Source organism: Arachis hypogaea, chromosome 8 (assembly GCF_003086295.3).
Source record: "Arachis hypogaea cultivar Tifrunner chromosome 8, arahy.Tifrunner.gnm2.J5K5, whole genome shotgun sequence".
Taxonomy (NCBI): Eukaryota; Viridiplantae; Streptophyta; class Magnoliopsida; order Fabales; family Fabaceae; genus Arachis; species Arachis hypogaea.
In genome coordinates this window covers 26,870,215-26,887,098 of record NC_092043.1, presented here as the reverse complement: position 1 = coordinate 26,887,098, position 16,884 = coordinate 26,870,215, and positions in this window count along the sequence as shown.

Here is a 16,884-nt window from a genome sequence, read left to right as displayed (position 1 = left end):
TTTTTAATGATGAGAGGGAAAAATATAAAAATGACCCAAAACATGAAAATTTTTGGATCAAAACCAATGATGCATGCAAGAACACTATGAATGTTAAGATGAACACCAAGAACACTTTGAAGATCATGATGAACATCAAGAACATATTTTTGAAAAAAATTTTGATGCAAAGAAAACATGCAAGACACTAAACTTAGAAATCTTTCATGTTTAGACACTATGAATGCAAAAATGCACATAAAAAATATCATACAACACAAAACAAGAAAATTTAAAGATCAAACAAGAAAACTTACTAAGAACAACTTGAAGATCATGAAGAACACTATGAATGCATGAATTTTCGAAAAATGCAAGAACAAGATGAATATGCAATTGACACCAAACTTAAAATTGACTCTAGACTCAAACAAGAAACACAAAATATTTTTTATTTTTATTATTTTATAATTTTTTTGGATTTTTGTATATTTTTTTCGAAAACATATAGGAAAAATAAAATAAGAAATTCAAAAATTTTTTTTGAAGAATTCCAGGAATCTTTCAATGTTAGCCTAAAGTTCCAATCCAGGGGTTGGACATGGCTTAATAGCCAGCCAGTTTTAGGATGGCATTACATGCATTGTGGTGATTAGTTGAAGCCTCAGTCCAAAAGAATTTGGATATGGCTTTACAGCCAGCCAGGCTTCAACAAGTTACCATGAAACTCTAGAATTCATTCTAAAAAAAATTAGAATAATTTTTGAAAACAAAAGGAAAATTTTTTAAAAGATTTTTGAAAATTTTTTTTCGAAAATAAAACAAAAAGAAAATTACCTAATCTGAGCAACAAGATGAACCGTCAGTTGTCCAAACTCGAACAACCCCCGACAACGGCACCAAAAACTTGGTGGATGAAATTGTGATCATCAGCAATGGCATTCAACTTGGTATGCGCGTTTATAACTCATCACTTTCTTTATAACCTCGCACAACTAACCAGCAAGTGCACTGGGTCGTCCAAGTAATAAACCTTACGTGAGTAAGGGTCGATCCTACGGAGATTATTGGTATGAAGCAAGCTATGGTCATCTTGAAATTTTCAGTTAGGCGGATAATATATGGTTATGGAGTTTTCTAATAATAATAATAAATAAACAGAAAATAAAGATAGAAATACTTATGTAAATCATTGATGGGAATTTCAGATAGGCGTATGAAGATGCTGTGCTCCTTCTGAATCTCTGCTTTCCTACTACCTTCATCCAATCCTTCTTACTCCTTTCCATGGCAAGCTGTATGTAGGGCATCACCGTTGTCAATGGCTACATCCCATCCTCTCAATGAAAAAGGTCCAAATGCTCTGTCACAGCACGGCTAATCATCTGTCGGTTCTCGATCATGCCGGAATAGAATCCATTGATTCTTTTGCATTTGTCATCACACCCAAAAATCACGAGTTTGAAGCTCGTCACAATCATTCAATTCCTGAATCCTACTCGGAATACCACAGACAATGTTTAGACTTTCCAGACTCTCATGAATGCCGCCATCAATTCTAGCTTATACCACGAAGATTCTGATTAAGGAATCTAAGAGATATGCGTTCGGTCTAAGGTAGAACGGAAGTGGTTGTCAGTCACGCGTTCATAGGTGAGAATGATGATGAGTGTCACGGATTATTACATTCGTCATGGTGAAGTGCAACGAATATCTTAGAACAGGAATAAACTGAATTGAATAGAAAATAATAGTAATTGCATTAAAACTCGAGGTACAGCAGAGCTTCACACCCTTAATCTATGGTGTGTAGAAACTCCACTGTTAAAAATACATAAGTGATGGTCCAGGCATGGCCGAATGGCCAGCCCCCAAAATGTGATATGAATTCGAAAATAGGGAGAAGGACCCCTTGTACAATTGTAAAAAGTTCTATTTATACTAGACTAGCTACTAGGGTTTACAGAAGTAAGTAATTGATGCAGAAATCCACTTCCGGGACCCACTTGGTGTGTGCTTAGGCTGAGCTTGAGCTTTACACGTGCAGAGGCTTCTTTTGGAGTTGAACGCCAAGTTGTAACGTATTTTTGGCATTCAATTCTGGTTCGTGACGTGTTTCTGGCGTTTGACTCCAGAATGCAGCATGGAACTGGCGTTGAGCGCCAGTTTACATCGTCTAATCTCGAATAAAGTATGAAATATTATATATTGCTGGAAAGCTCTAGATGTCTACTTTCCAACACCGTTAAGAGTGCGCCATTTGGAGTTCTGTAGCTCCAGAAAATCCATTTCGAGTGCAGGGAAGTCAGAATCCAACAGCATCAGCAGTCCTTTGTCAGCCTTCTTATCAGAGTTTTGCTCAGGTCCCTCAATTTCAGACAGAAAATACGTGAAGTCACAGAAAAACATACAAACTCATAGTAAAGTCCAGAAATGTGAATTTAGCATAAAAACTAATGAAAACATCCCTAAAGTAGCTAGATCCTACTAAAAATTACCTAAAAACAATGCCAAAAAGCGTATAAATTATCCGCTCATCATCTGCCGAGGAAAAATTGAAGACCTCTAATGCTACCGTATTGCGTCTGACCGAGTGGGAGATGACTTTGGAGAGCCATCTCAATGCCGCGTAAGGTCGGGTGGTTGCTTTGGAGAAAGAATGTGATGTGGCCATCTCATCGGCTAAGGCCGCTCAAGCTGAAGCCGAAGAGTTTAAGAAGAAGCATAAAGAGACCGTGAAGCAAGGAAAAAGCGCGATCTTGATGACTGAAGAGGCTCTTAAAGCCCAGGTTAAGATCGTGGCCCCTGACTTTGACACGTCAGTGATATGGGTCTTTAAAACAATCAAGGATGGCAAGATTGTCGATATGCCCAAGAAATGATCTCTTGTATCTTTGTATGGAGTTTGTGATTTTGTTGTAGAACTTGTGGAACTTTCTTTTTGATATACTTTAGTAGTCGCTTGGTCAGCTTGTGATTATCATCTTTCTCTGCTTATCCGGTAGCATTTTCGTTTTGTTTTGTTATCATTTTGTTGGTATTGGCTTGTCGCTCATGTTTGTTTACCGTTATGTTGGTAATTTAGCGAAGCCAAGTTGTGGCTTTGCTGTAGCCATTTGTTATGGCGTTAACTTAGTTGGCTCCCGGGGTGATCAGTCCCTAGGCACCGTATCGTTGTCCCGTTTAACATGTATTATAAGGAACTTTTTGTCGTGGGATGTGTAAATGTGAAGGTAATTTTGACAAGTAAACATTAATCGATAGTTAAACAAGTCTATTGTCATAATAAGTAAATAAAAGTAAATTACTGAGCTCATCGGATCGCCTAATCGGCGTGTTTGAGCTAGGAATAAAATCTTCTCAAGTTACTTGCATTCCTAGTTCTCGGGACTTCCTTGCCATCGAGCTTATCCAATTTGTAGGCACCCTTGCCAATCACCTCTTTGACTTTGTAGGGGCCTTCCCAATTTGCCGCCAGTTTACCTTCCCCTTGAGTCGGTAGCCCGATATCGTTGCGTCGCAGGACGAGGTCGTTTTGTTCAAATTCTCTCTTGAGCACTTTGGTGTTGTAGCGCAGGGCCATTCTTTGCTTTAGTGCTATTTCTGACAAATGGGATATCTCCCTAGCCTCATTTGCAAGGTCCTTTTCCACAGCTTCCTCTATTCCCTTCAGAAGTAATCGTGGGCTCGACTTGCCAATCTCAACGGGTATCATTGCTTCCACCCCGTACGTCAGGCGGAAAGCAGTTTCTCCTGTGGACGACTGCTCGGTTGTTCGGTAAGACCAGAGAATCAAGTCGAGTTCATCGGCCCATGCACCTTTTTTGTTAGCCAGCCGCTTCTTGAGGCCCAGCAAGACGACCTTGTTTATGGCCTCAACTTGACTGTTCGTCTGGGGATGCTGTACAAAGGAGAATTTCTGCTTTTTGCCGAGACCGGTGAGGAACTCCGCAAATTTCTTGTCAGTGAACTATGTCCTGTTATTGGAGATAACAACTTCTGGGATGTCGAATCGAGTTATCACATGCCTCCACATAAAATTTCGACAATTGGATGAGGATATACTGGCCAGCGGTTCAGCCTCTATCCATTTGGTGTAGTAGTCGATAGCAACTATGATGTATTTGACTTGCCCCGGGCCAACCGTGAAAGGTCCCAGTAGGTCGACTCCCCACTGTACGAAAGGTCGAGAGGATGTCAATAGGCTTAATTCGGTTGCCGGCGCTTTGTGGAAGTTGGCGTTCTCTTGGCACTTGAAGCATTTCCTTACGAATTCTTTGGAGTCCATCATCATCGATGGCTAGTAATATTCAGCTCGGATGAGCTTTCTTGCTAGGGCTTTGCCCCCGATGTGGTGTCCACAGCACCCCTCGTGGACCTCTCTGAGCACGTAGTCTGTTTGGTCGGGATGCAGGCACTTCAGTAAGGGTTGGCTAAGTCCCTTTTTAAACAGTTGGCCTTGTATGATCGCATATTTGACTGCCTCCCTTCTCAACGCTTTAGCTTTCTTCTCGTCGTCAGGGAGTTTACCATTTTCTAGGAAATTAGTGATGGGGTCCATCCAGGAAGGGCCTATCTTTGTCAGGTGGAGGGCAACTGCTGGTTCTTTTATCATGCCTTGAATAAAGGACCGGTTGCCGACTCCCGGTTTCGTGCTTGCTAGCTTAGATAGGAGGTCTGCCCGTGTGTTCCTTTCCCTTGGAAAGTGTTGGACCGCGACCTCCTCGAATTGTTTGCTCAGCTCCTTGACCTTCTCCAAGTACTTCTGCAACTGCGAGTCTCTGGCTTGGTAGCTTCCATTTACTTGTGAGGTGACGACTTGTGAGTCACTGCACACTTCCAGCCTCGTAGCCCCGACTTCCCGAGCTAGGATCAAGCAGCCCAAGAGGGCCTCGTACTCCGCTTGGTTGTTCGATATGGGAAACTCAAACTTGATTGATTGTTCGTATATGACCCCGAAAGGGCTTTCCAAGATGATCCCGGTGCCTCCGGACGTTTGGTTGGAGGGCCCGTCCACATGGAGCCTCCACCGTATGCCTGCCTCCTCGGTCGGATCCCCTGTTACCTCTACCAAGAAGTCTGCCATTGCCTGTGCCTTAATCGCATGCCGGGGCTCATATCGCAAATCATACTGAGATAGCTCGATGGCCCAAGTCATCATTCTTCCTGCTAAGTCGGGTTTCTGGAGCACTTGGCGGATTCCCTGGTCCGTTCTCACGACCACTTGGTGACCCTGGAAGTATTGCCGTAGTCTGCGGGAAAAGGTTAGCAGTGCCAGAGGTAGCTTCTCTAATTTGATGTATCTCAGTTCTGCTCCTTGCAGTGCTCTACTCACAAAGTAAATTGATTGTTGAACCTTCCCTTCTTTCCGTACCAAAACTACCACCAGTGCTTCCTCCATTATGGCCAGGTATAGGTAGAGTGGTTCTCCGACCTTGGGCTTCCCGAGCACGGGTGGTGTTGCGAGGATCTCTTTGAAATGCTTAAATGCTTCCTCACACGCCAGGGTCCATTCAAACACTATCCCCTTTTTCATAAGGTTGAAAAATGGTAGCGCCCTAGCAGCCGATGCTCCAAGGAAACGGGATAGGGCGGTGAGTCTGCCTGACAACCTCTGCACATCCTTGACACAGCCCGGACTCTTCATTTGGAGTATTGCCTGGCACTTTTCTGGGTTGGCCTCGACCCCTCTTTGAGTTATCATGAACCCTAGGAATTTTTCTGCTTCCATGGCAAAGGCGCATTTGAGTGGGTTGAGCCTCATGCCGTGTTGTCAGAGGGAGGCGAACACATTTCCTAGGTCGCTTAATAGGTCTTCAGTTCGGGTGGTCTTTGCAAGGATATCATCCACATATACTTCCACCATTTTACCTATGAGGTCGCTGAATATTTTGTTCATTAACCTTTGGTACGTGGCCCCGGCATTCTTTAGGCCAAACGGCATTACCTTGTAGCAGTATATTCCTCCTGGCGTTATGAATGTTGTTTTCTCTTCGTCTGGCTGGTGCATTGGAATTTGATTATAGCCAGAATAAGCATCCATAAAGCTCAGATACTGATATCCCGCTACTGCATTGACGAGCGCATCAATATTGGGTAGGGGGTAGCAGTCCTTAGGGCATGCTTTGTTGAGGTCAAAATAATCCACACACATCCTCCATTTTCCATTGTGCTTTTTCACCAGAACTACATTTGATAGCCAGGTCGAGTAGTCGAGTTCTCGAATAAATCCTGCTTCAAGGAGGCTAGCCATATGCATGGCCACCTCCTCTGCTTGCTCTTGCGACATTTTCCTTCTCCTTTGAGCTACCGGTCTGGCCTCCGCCATCACGACCAAGTGATGTGACATTAGTTGGGGGTCTATCCCCGGCATGTCAGCTGTTGTCCATGTAAATAGGTCGCCGTTAGCCCTTATCATTTCCATTAGAGGTTCCTTCAAGTCGTGCGGGAGGTTTCTGTTCACGAAGGTGAACTTCTCCTCAGTGTCCTCGACTCTGAACCTCTCTAAGTTCCCTTTCAGGTTGGGTCTCGGCTTGTCGCTGACTCTAGCATCCAAGTTGGTGAGGAACACCCCCGATGCCTCTTTAGATTTCTTCCTTAAGGAGAGGCTGGCATTGTCGCAAGCGACTGCCGTTTCCAAGTCTCCTTTAATGGATCCCACGGATTCGTCATCAGCGATGAACTTCATTATCAACATTTTTGTGCTGATCACTGCTCCGAGGTTGTTGATAGTCTTCCTCCCTAGGATGACGTTGTAGGCCGTAGAGTCTCGCAGAACCACGAACTCGGCCATTACCGACCTTCGCCCCTATCTTGACCCTACAGATATTGGTAGGGAGATTATCCCATCTGGCTTGATGAAGTGGTTGCCCAAACCTACAACACCGTGCTGGTGTGTCTTTAAATCGGCATCACGTAGGCCTAAGGCATCGAACACGTTGCGGAACATGATATTCGAGTCAGCCCTGGTGTCCACGAGGATCCGCTTGATGAGGCCGGTTTCCACTCTAGCCGTGATGACCATGGGAGGATTTTCCACAGCCTCATCGAACCATTGGTCCTCTGGACTGAATGAGATGGGTGGGAGCCTCTTGGAGCTTCGCACAGAGGATGAGGAAACCGCCAGGACCTTGGCGTCTTTCTTGTGTGCCGACCTCAACCTTGGAGGTGCATCTCTTGTCGTTACCACGTTCACTATGGTAAGGCCGTGCTCATTGTCTTCCGGCTCATGACATCGCTTCACCGCATGGGTCTTGTCCTCTCCATCACGGTCGTGATCTCGCCTCCTTGGCTCCCTGATGAGATGGGAGAATTCGGCCATTTTTCCGTTCTGGATCGCTTGTTCCATCGCGTCCTTCAGGTCAAAGCAATCCTGTGTCTTGTGTCCATAGCCTTTGTGATAATCACAATAGAGGCTCTTGTTTCCCCCGGTCTGGTCCTTCAGAGGTCGGGGCTTCGACAAAATTCTATTTTTGGCTATCTGCTGATAAACTTCTATGATGGGAACGGTAAGGGGATGTAATTGGTGAACTTCTCGACTCGAGAAAACGGCATGGGTGTCTTTCTCGGACCGCCATCTCTAGTGTGTTCTTTCTGTCTTTCTCCTCTATCGTGCTGGCAGGTTTGATTGTAGGAGGGCTGCCGCTTGTTGGCAGCCATGACCTGGCTGACTTCTTCATCGTTGAAATATTCCTTGGCAACGCTCTGGATCTCCTGCATCGTCCACGTCGGCTTCGTGGTGAGGTGCTTCCTAAAATCCTCATTCAGAAGTCCGTTCGTCAGACACAGACCGGCCACCGAATCGGTTAGGCCGTCTATTTCCAAACACTCATCGTTAAATCGGTCCAAGTATTTTCTGGTCGGCTCACCGTGCCTTTGTGTCACCCCGAGTAAGTTTATCGGGTGTTTTACCTTCGTAATTCGGGTAGTGAATTGCGCCAAGAAGGTGCAACTGATGTCCAAGAACCTAGAGATAGAACCTTGCGGGAGGCTATTAAACCTCCGTATTGTGGGTCCAGCCAGGGTGACCGGGAAAGTGCGACACCTGACTTTGTCGCCTACCCCCTCCAAATTCATTCTGACCTCGAAGGCCGTCAGATGTTCCTGTGGGTCTTGAGTTCCATCATACCTCATGTCCATCGGCTTATCAAAGTGCTTTGGTAGCCGGACCTCGAGAATGGAATGGTAGAAAGGGGTTGCTCCTATGATCACAGGTCGTCGCACTCTCCTCGTTCTTTCTCCGTCATCTTCCTGATCTCGTCTCACGACGCGAGTCCCCCTAGATCGGACGTAGATAAAGGGGTCATGTCATTTTCTCGGGTGTTCCTGGTCTTCCCGGCTACTTTCTGATTCTGATCTTGAGGTGGGAGTGCGCTGGGAGCGGCTTCTGCGAGAGGTTCTTTCCCGGCTCTCGAGAGACGGAGAGTAGTTGGGATCGGAAGTTTGTTGATGGTGCTCCTAATCTTCCAGCTGGCGCTCTAAGTTCTGTACCCTATGGCGCAGTTCCTGCATTATCTTGGTGCTATCATTGCCAGTTCCTCCAAAGGGGCGTCTTTCTTGGGCTCTTGAATGTGGCTCGGTACGTCACGGGGGGACCTCAGCCGCTCCCGGGAAGAAGCGATGGAGGCTACCCCCTTAAGGCCCGCTCCATGGCCATGGTCCCCTGGACCCTGTACGATGTCCATTTAGGCAGTCCCCACAGACGGTGCCAATGTTTGATAAGTCGGGTACCGGACGGTTCGAAGGGATCCTCGGGTTGATAGGTGAAGTGTGGCCTGGAACCGGGTCGCGAGGGTGAAGCTGGAGTAGCCGACGTCCTGAGCTCCTGATGTGGAGGGGGTGTCACCTGCAAAGACACTTCGACGCTCTAGTCAGTTGAGTGTGCAGGCGAAAAAAGGATAAGGTAATATGTGTTGTACCTTGGGGGAGGGGTAGGACCCTCCCCATATATACTATGTCAGAAGTGGGTCCCGCAAGGGCAGACCCACCTTCCTCGAAGCTTCCTCATACAGCTGTAGTGGGGAGCTGTCAAGGACGCGTGTCTGTGTCGTTGGTTGAGCTGCTCGTACCCGACCGTTCGGTTCGGGTGATCAATGGGTCGGGTCAGCCCGCAAACGGTCTGGGCCAGGCCGTAACAATTTTCAATTGTTATATTTTTATGTCAGTCGTGCAAATTCTTTAAGGGCACAAGATAATAAAATAGGTTGAAGTTAATATAATTAGAAACTAAATTTAATGGTTCAAATAAGCACCACTAATTATGTTAAAAAAGTAATTTTGTAATAATAATGTAATTTACAAATTAACTTTTTCGAGTAAATTCCTTTCAAAATGTAGAAATTTGACACAATTACGTTAAAATTTTAAAGGTAATATAGAATTTAATAATAAAATTAACATTCATTAAGGAAATAAATTTATTTTTGACTATTTCCTAATTATAAATAATAACAAGCCTTATGAAAAAATATTAATGTCATTATTCTTATTAATTAAATCATTATATTAGGCAGTTGATAGTTTTATAGGCGAAAATTATATATTAAGTAATTACGTAAAAATTAACATCAAATAAGCAACAACGATTCAGAAAAATTTATTATATAATACCAATTTCATAATTAAAATATGTCACATATAATATTCTCATATATTCTATTTATTATCTTTTCTATTATATAAAAAGCATGTTTTTGCACTTAATGATGGAGTTAACATGACATGCTTATGAGAGTGTTTAGCGATTTTGTTTTTTTTTAACTCATTAAATACAACTTATTATGATAAATTAATTATATCAACTAATTGATTTGATTAGATATTTAAATATCACATAATTTATTATAATTTATATCAATTTGATTTGGTAGTATTTTTTAATTTATTTCTTTTAATATTTTCTTAGTATTTTTTAATTTATTAAACCAAATTAATTATAATAATAATCTGTATTAATTAATTAATCATTAAAATAATAAATTTATGAATAAAATAGGTTCTCGAGATATTTTTCGCTAATAATTAAATCAAATCAAATAATATATATTAAGCTAAATTTAAATAATGTAAATTAAGGATTAAACTAAAATAAGATTATTTTTTACTTATTCAAATTGAATGCAATAAATAAAATTAATTTTGGTAGATAATCATGGGTTTTTGGTCTTCTTTATATAGATAGCCACACAAAATTATAAAAATTATCATTTTTTTCGTTTTTGCTATTTCAACTCATTTTTTATGTATAAATATACTCAAAATGAGAAGATATGGATGAGTGTTTCATTAATTATTTGTTTGAAAAATATTATAATCTGAAAATATCTCAATTTTGGCATTCTACCACTCTCGATTAAAGTTAAACCTGTAATAATTCAGGGTTACATAAAAAATATTTTTTAAAATAAATATACCCATTGTAATTAATTTTCTTTGCCAATGTGTTATCTTTTACCTAACAAATAATATCCATAGTCAATATATTATTTTCATTAAAAGTCATACATATTTGATTGATTTCTATATATAAAAATACTCATGTGGTAACTAAATACCATATCGATATCTCGTTAAAGTTAATTCTCTTATGATTATGCGAATGTATAGCACTATCAGATGAAAATTGATTAGATTATATTTATTTTCAACGAGATATGTGATCTTTTAGGCCTAATCATGGTCAGAGTTGAGGAAGGTTTGAAAAATGCTAACAATATAAATACTTTTCATTTTTAATATCCAATAATAAAAATATAAATTAAAACGAATATTGTTTCGTACAAAATCATAAAATGTATAGCATACTCAAAACATATCCAATCCATATTAACTGTTATTATTTATCAGTTATGTTATGATAAATCTGGTTATTAAAAAATATTAAAATTAATTTAAATATACACAATATTATTTCATATTTTTTATTTTTATTTTATTATCATAACAGTCATACATATTATAAGAGAACCTCATTTTTTTACTAATAGTTCTTTCACTCAATGGTTTCTATAAAAAAAAGGCATATTAATATTATGTTTGGTAAGAATATATGGAATTTTGAAAGGTTGAAGCATAAATTTAGTCCTTAACATATTCGTAGATGAAGTGTAAAGTAAACAAAAAGATAGCTCATAAATGGTTAAAACTTTCTCAATACTAACAGTCGTAGTGTATGATAGGTGTTCTATAATTTTTTTGAATTTGATTGTTTCTTTATTATTATATGTTGTTCTTCTTAATTTATGCTAAAAAGACTTATGATAATTATTTTATCGTGGTAGTGTAAAAGTTGTAGGTATTATATTTACTTTATATGCTCTTTAATCTAATGTTCTTGATGGATATTTGTGACTGAATAATTATTAAAAGAAATTAGTTTAATATCTATTTTATATTCTATCTAAATTATAATAGTGAGTAAATATTTTTTTTTCAAAATAAATAATGTGATTTTTTCATAAAAACAATGTTTAAATAATTGTGAAATTAGATTATACCACAGATGATGATAAATATCTTGGCATTAAATGTGCTATAAAATAAATTTTAAGAAATATTATGTTATATTATATAATTTAGTTACATATTTCTTATCTCCAATCTATATTATTTAGATTGGCATATTTCTAAAAAGAGTTATTCAATTTTTTTAAATTATTAAATCAAATCAATTACAAAATAATTAATTAGGTTGATTAAATATCTAGATATTTTATAATTTAATATAATTTAATTTATATAGATACATGACTTTTACAAATTTATTATTTATTGTAATAAATTTTAGAGATAATTTTTGCAAGTTATAATTTATTTTTTTATCTTCATATTCAACTTTTAAGAATAATTTTTTTAATTTTGTATTTATAAATAAACTATTTTCTACATTAATATATGGATTTTTTATGAATTTTTTATTGTGTAATTTACTTCAACAAAAATAAATTAATTTATAAAAATTTAAATTTGAGCGCTTGCTATGGTTAACCTCAAATTTTAATTTATTTTATCATATTATTATATAAATATTAAATTATTTGATTAAATACTTATTTGATTATGAAATGTGTAAAATTCAGTCAAATCGTAATTAATTAAATAATAAATTAAATAGGACCGATTATGGTTAGAAAATTTAGCAATCGAAATTTTATAATTTAATTATGATATTTGGACTCAGTAAATTTTTCTGAGTCGAAAAACATAGTTTTCTGAATAAAAATGCGCACTAGTAATTTGATCGGTAGTACCGGCTACGATCTATCCAGTACTGTGGTTGAGAAAATTAATTAGAAGTGAAAAATTTTAAGAAATAAGAATTTATAATTTGGGAAGATAGAAATATTTAAAATACGATTTAAAACTCTAATCTTAAAGGTTTTGGCCCAAAATTGAGCCAACAGGTTAAACCAAGTGAATCGGACCCAAGTGGACCGAAAATCCAACATATATAAACATTAGTTATGAGCATTTTAGCTTATTAACCCTAAAGAAAGAGTGTGGGACCCTGAAATGGAGAAGAGAGGAAGAAGAGAGAAAATCCTAACTTCATCAAACTTCAAATCTCCATAACTTTCTCTCTGTAACTCCGATTGACGAGCCGTTTGCGACCACGCGTTGCTCTTCTCATCTTCTACAATTTTATCTAATTTTTGTGGTGATTATTTTAATTTTCTCTGCTCAGTTTTTATTTTTCTCCTTAAATTCGGGTTTGGTTATGGGTATTAAGTAATTTTATGATTTTGGTTGTTTATGAGTACTCTACTATGAGCCGTTGGTGAGTTTCATCAACTAATTTCGTGGGTTAAGAGTATTGGATGATTTTGGTGCACAATTGGAAGATTGATATTGCTTGTGGAGTCTTGGTGAGGCTTGGAGCTAAAGGTTGGGGGAGACTTCCAAGAAGAAGCTCAATTATTTTGGCTACAAGAGGTATGGTTTAAGTTTTATTTAAGTACCATATGGTGTGATGAGAATTCCTAGGCTAAATACCCTTAGGATTAAGTTTGGATTGTGTAAATGGTTGGTACTAATATGTATAGTTGATATGTAAAGTAAATTAATGATTGAGTTGAGAATTGTGTGAATTTGTATATTTGGTGTGTTGAGAATTTGATGAATTGGATAATGAATATTGGTTTGTGAAATATCCATTTAAATTGTGAATTTGGGCCGGAAGTCGTGAATCTTAGGTCGGAGGCCGGAAAGAGGTAAGGAATATAAGTGATGTGTGTATTGTGTGATGTCATATGAGACTGAGTGGATGTTGAATATTGAGTGTGTGAATAAATAGTAGGAATGTGGAATAATAAGAAATTAGGAATTTAAGAGTGAAAGATGACGAAATTGAGTTAAATTGTGTAGATGAGGTAGGTTTGGTTTTGGTTGAGTGTAATTATATGAATGTGGTTGGGTTGTGGTCATTTGCATGAGTAGAAATGAATTTGGCTTGTGAACATTGGAATAATTTGTGATTTCTGTTTTTGGGTAAAAACTAATTTTCGACAAGCTTCGGCGGACCGTAACTCGGTCCTCGGAGTTAGAAATTCTTCAAAATTGAATTTTTATGAAAGTTCCTTCAACGATCTTTCCAACGGTTCAGAAATGGTTGAAAAAATTTTTTTGTAGAAGAAGTTATGTGTGGCAGAAGTTTGAGATTTGAAAATGAAATTCTACAACTTTTTAAATTTAGTAAAATTTTTGGTAAAATGTACTTCGACGCCCACGCATGGCCGATGCGTACGCGTAGCTGTATTGATGCAGGTGCATGGTATAAATTCCAGAGAGTTGTGATAGTAGCGTGCCGGTTTTGTGCGAGGAGCACAAAACACATCCACGCGTACGCGTGGCTGACGCGCACACGTCACCCTACCTCTCTACTTCCCATGCGTGGGCATGAGCGACGCTTACGCGTCACATGCTTTTCTCCACTTCCCATACGTGACCCCATTTTCAGCAAAAATTGATTTTTGAGTTTTTAAAGACGAATTTCAGACTTCTAAGCCTCCATTTTCATCCTTTAAGTCCTAAATTTTTATTGTATGCCTGGTAATGAGAAGAAGCTTGGAAATGTGATAACTTGTTGATGAAGAAAGACTTGGAGTGATGAATTGTGATTGAGGAAGTGCAGAAATGATGGTTTGAAAATGAATGTGATGTGTGACCTCAGGTAGTAGGCAGTGGCATTGTCCACTTGCTCCTAGTATGAGATGGAGAAGGAGAATTATGATAAATGAGTTTAATTATAGATTTCTGAATGAATGTATGTTTGTGATACCTGGGTAGTAGCAACGGTCGTGGTTCATCTCGCTTGCTCCGGATCATTGTTTGAGAATTGGCAATAATGAAGAGCAATTATGAATGAATGTGTATTTGTGAAACCTAGGTAGTAGCAACGGTTGTAGTTCATCCTCGTGAGCCAGAGGGATGGAACTGCTTATGCTTCAATGCATACTCTGAGTCTATGCATGTGCTAGTTAGGGTATTCAACTAATACATCTGGCATGAAGTTCATGAGTGTACCTTTGGTAATTTGAAGCACTAGACTTCCGATATTGAGACTAATCAACTTGATATCGATTGTTTGGTGTATATAGGAACCAGATGGCTCCTCGTGGACGTGGTCGAGGCTGTAAGAGAGGTCATACTAGTACTCGAGAGCCGGAAACTAACCCGAACAATCGGGTAAACTTTATGGCGGCATTGGAGAATATGGCTGCTACTATGCAGGCCACTGCAGAGGCACTTGGGCAACAGATGAACAATAATGGAAATGGGAAAAAGTAGAGCTCAGGGCCCAATGACGCTGGCAACCTTCTTAAAGGTTAATCCACCAAAGATCAGGGGAACCACCAATCCTACTGAAGTCGATACTTGGTTTCAGGGCATGAAGCGACAAGCACAGTTAGTGCCCAAAGAGCAGTGTGTTGAGTTTGCTACGTATCAGCTCATTGGGGAAGCATCGCATTGGTGGTAGGAGGGTGATGACCTTATTACCAAGGATACCTTCCAGGTGAAATTTTATAAAAAGTACTTTCCAAATTCTGCCAAGACGGCCAAAGAACTTGAGTTACTGCAACTGAAGCAGGGTGCTATGTTTGTATTTGAGTATACAGACAAATTTGAGGAGCCATTCAGGTTTTCTCGCATATGTCAGGGAGCTCCGAGAGACATCTAGGAATGGAATTGCATTAAGTATGAAGGAGGGCTCTGGAGCGATATCTTAGGTTCAGTGGGACCAATGGAGATCTGAACTTCCTCAGAGTTGGTGAATAAGAGCAGAGTTGCTGAAGAGTGTGTGAAAAAGGTGGCTACAGAGAAAGGAATTCATAGGGAGCACAACCAAGGATTTGCACCAAGGGGTCGAGATTTTAAGGAGAGAGGATACACACAACACTTTTCCTAAGGACGGAATAACTTTGCAACGAATGAAGAGTCCCAAGGGAACGGTAAGGGAAAATAGACAACGGCTGCTACAGATGTTTCGAGCTGTTAGAGATGTGGAAGTCATCACCCAAATAGGCCGTGCCGATTGAGGTTAGGTGTATGTTACAAGTGCGGGTTACCAAAGCATGTATCAAGAAATTGCCAACAAGGAGGGAGTCAGGATGCGGGCCAATTGTGATAGTAAGATTGAGGTAATTGCAATAATCAGGCTTAATGGACAGTGCATGATTTTATAATACCACCTTTACAATAAAACTGAGAATGTCGAGCTTAGTATTAGACTTATAATCAAACTAGATGGTCCGAGTAGGGGTTTGCTTTAAACAAAAATGCTTTGGGCTTTGAATACCTGATAAGTTTAGCAGATTAATACAAATGGATAAATGCCTGTGATGTAAACGATTTTCTGTTGAGATTGATATGTTGTGTTTGTTATTTAATTGGTTGATTTCTAGATTTTTGGTGAAACGGATTGAATCCGTGACATTTAGATTTCTTTGATTTAAATAGATGAGGAATGGTCCTAAATGATGGATTTGCAAATGTTGATTTGAAATGTTGGTTTTGATTGAGTTGAGGTTGAAAAGAGGGGACCCGTGACGGGTGGCAAACTTCAGTTTTTAGGGGAGGTGCTGTCGAAATTTTTCCAAGAATTTGAAAGAGTGTTGGTTATGGTTTTGAAAATGATTTTTGATTTGAGTAACTTTAACAAAAGAGATGTGTTTCGAATGCTTTTATAGATTATTAAAGAAAATTGGATTCTTATGATTTTGTTAACTTGTTATTTCAAACTCATTTGATTTCTAAAAACGAAGAGAGTTTTGATTAATTAGTCAAAGACTTTAAAACAGCAATTTATATATAAATTGAAGGGTTTGGGAATAAGAAAGTAAGTCTGGAGGTTATGCTTGGAGTTGAGCTATGATTAGTGGTAATTGGCTTGACAGAGAGAGAGGATAGTGATGGAGTATGATTAAGGTATGGTGATGATTTTTGGTTGATTATAGTGATGTGGGATGATGACTATGATTAATGATGATGGTGAAATTATTGATGACATGATTTGAGATTTAATAAGATGTGAGTTGATGAGATGATGAAAGTAATGAATGAGGTTGTTGGTCGGCGTTGGACGAATGATCGAGATCCTCTGAGATAAAGGAATCAGAGCGCGGCAACGGAAGCGCACAAAGTAAAAAGACCTTGGGACTACTATGCGTTGGATATAAAGGTAGACTACGCTCAAATACTGGTGGTGGCAGATGGAATTTTCGAGGGCAAAAATTTCTGTTTGGGGGGTAGAATGTAAAATCCGGTCAAACCGTAATTAATTAAATAGGAGCAAATATGGTTAGAAAATTTAGCAATTGGAATTTGATAATTTAAATATGATATTTGTACTCAGTGAATTTTTCTGAGTCGAAAAATATAGTTTTCTGAATAAAAATGCGCACTGAAAAT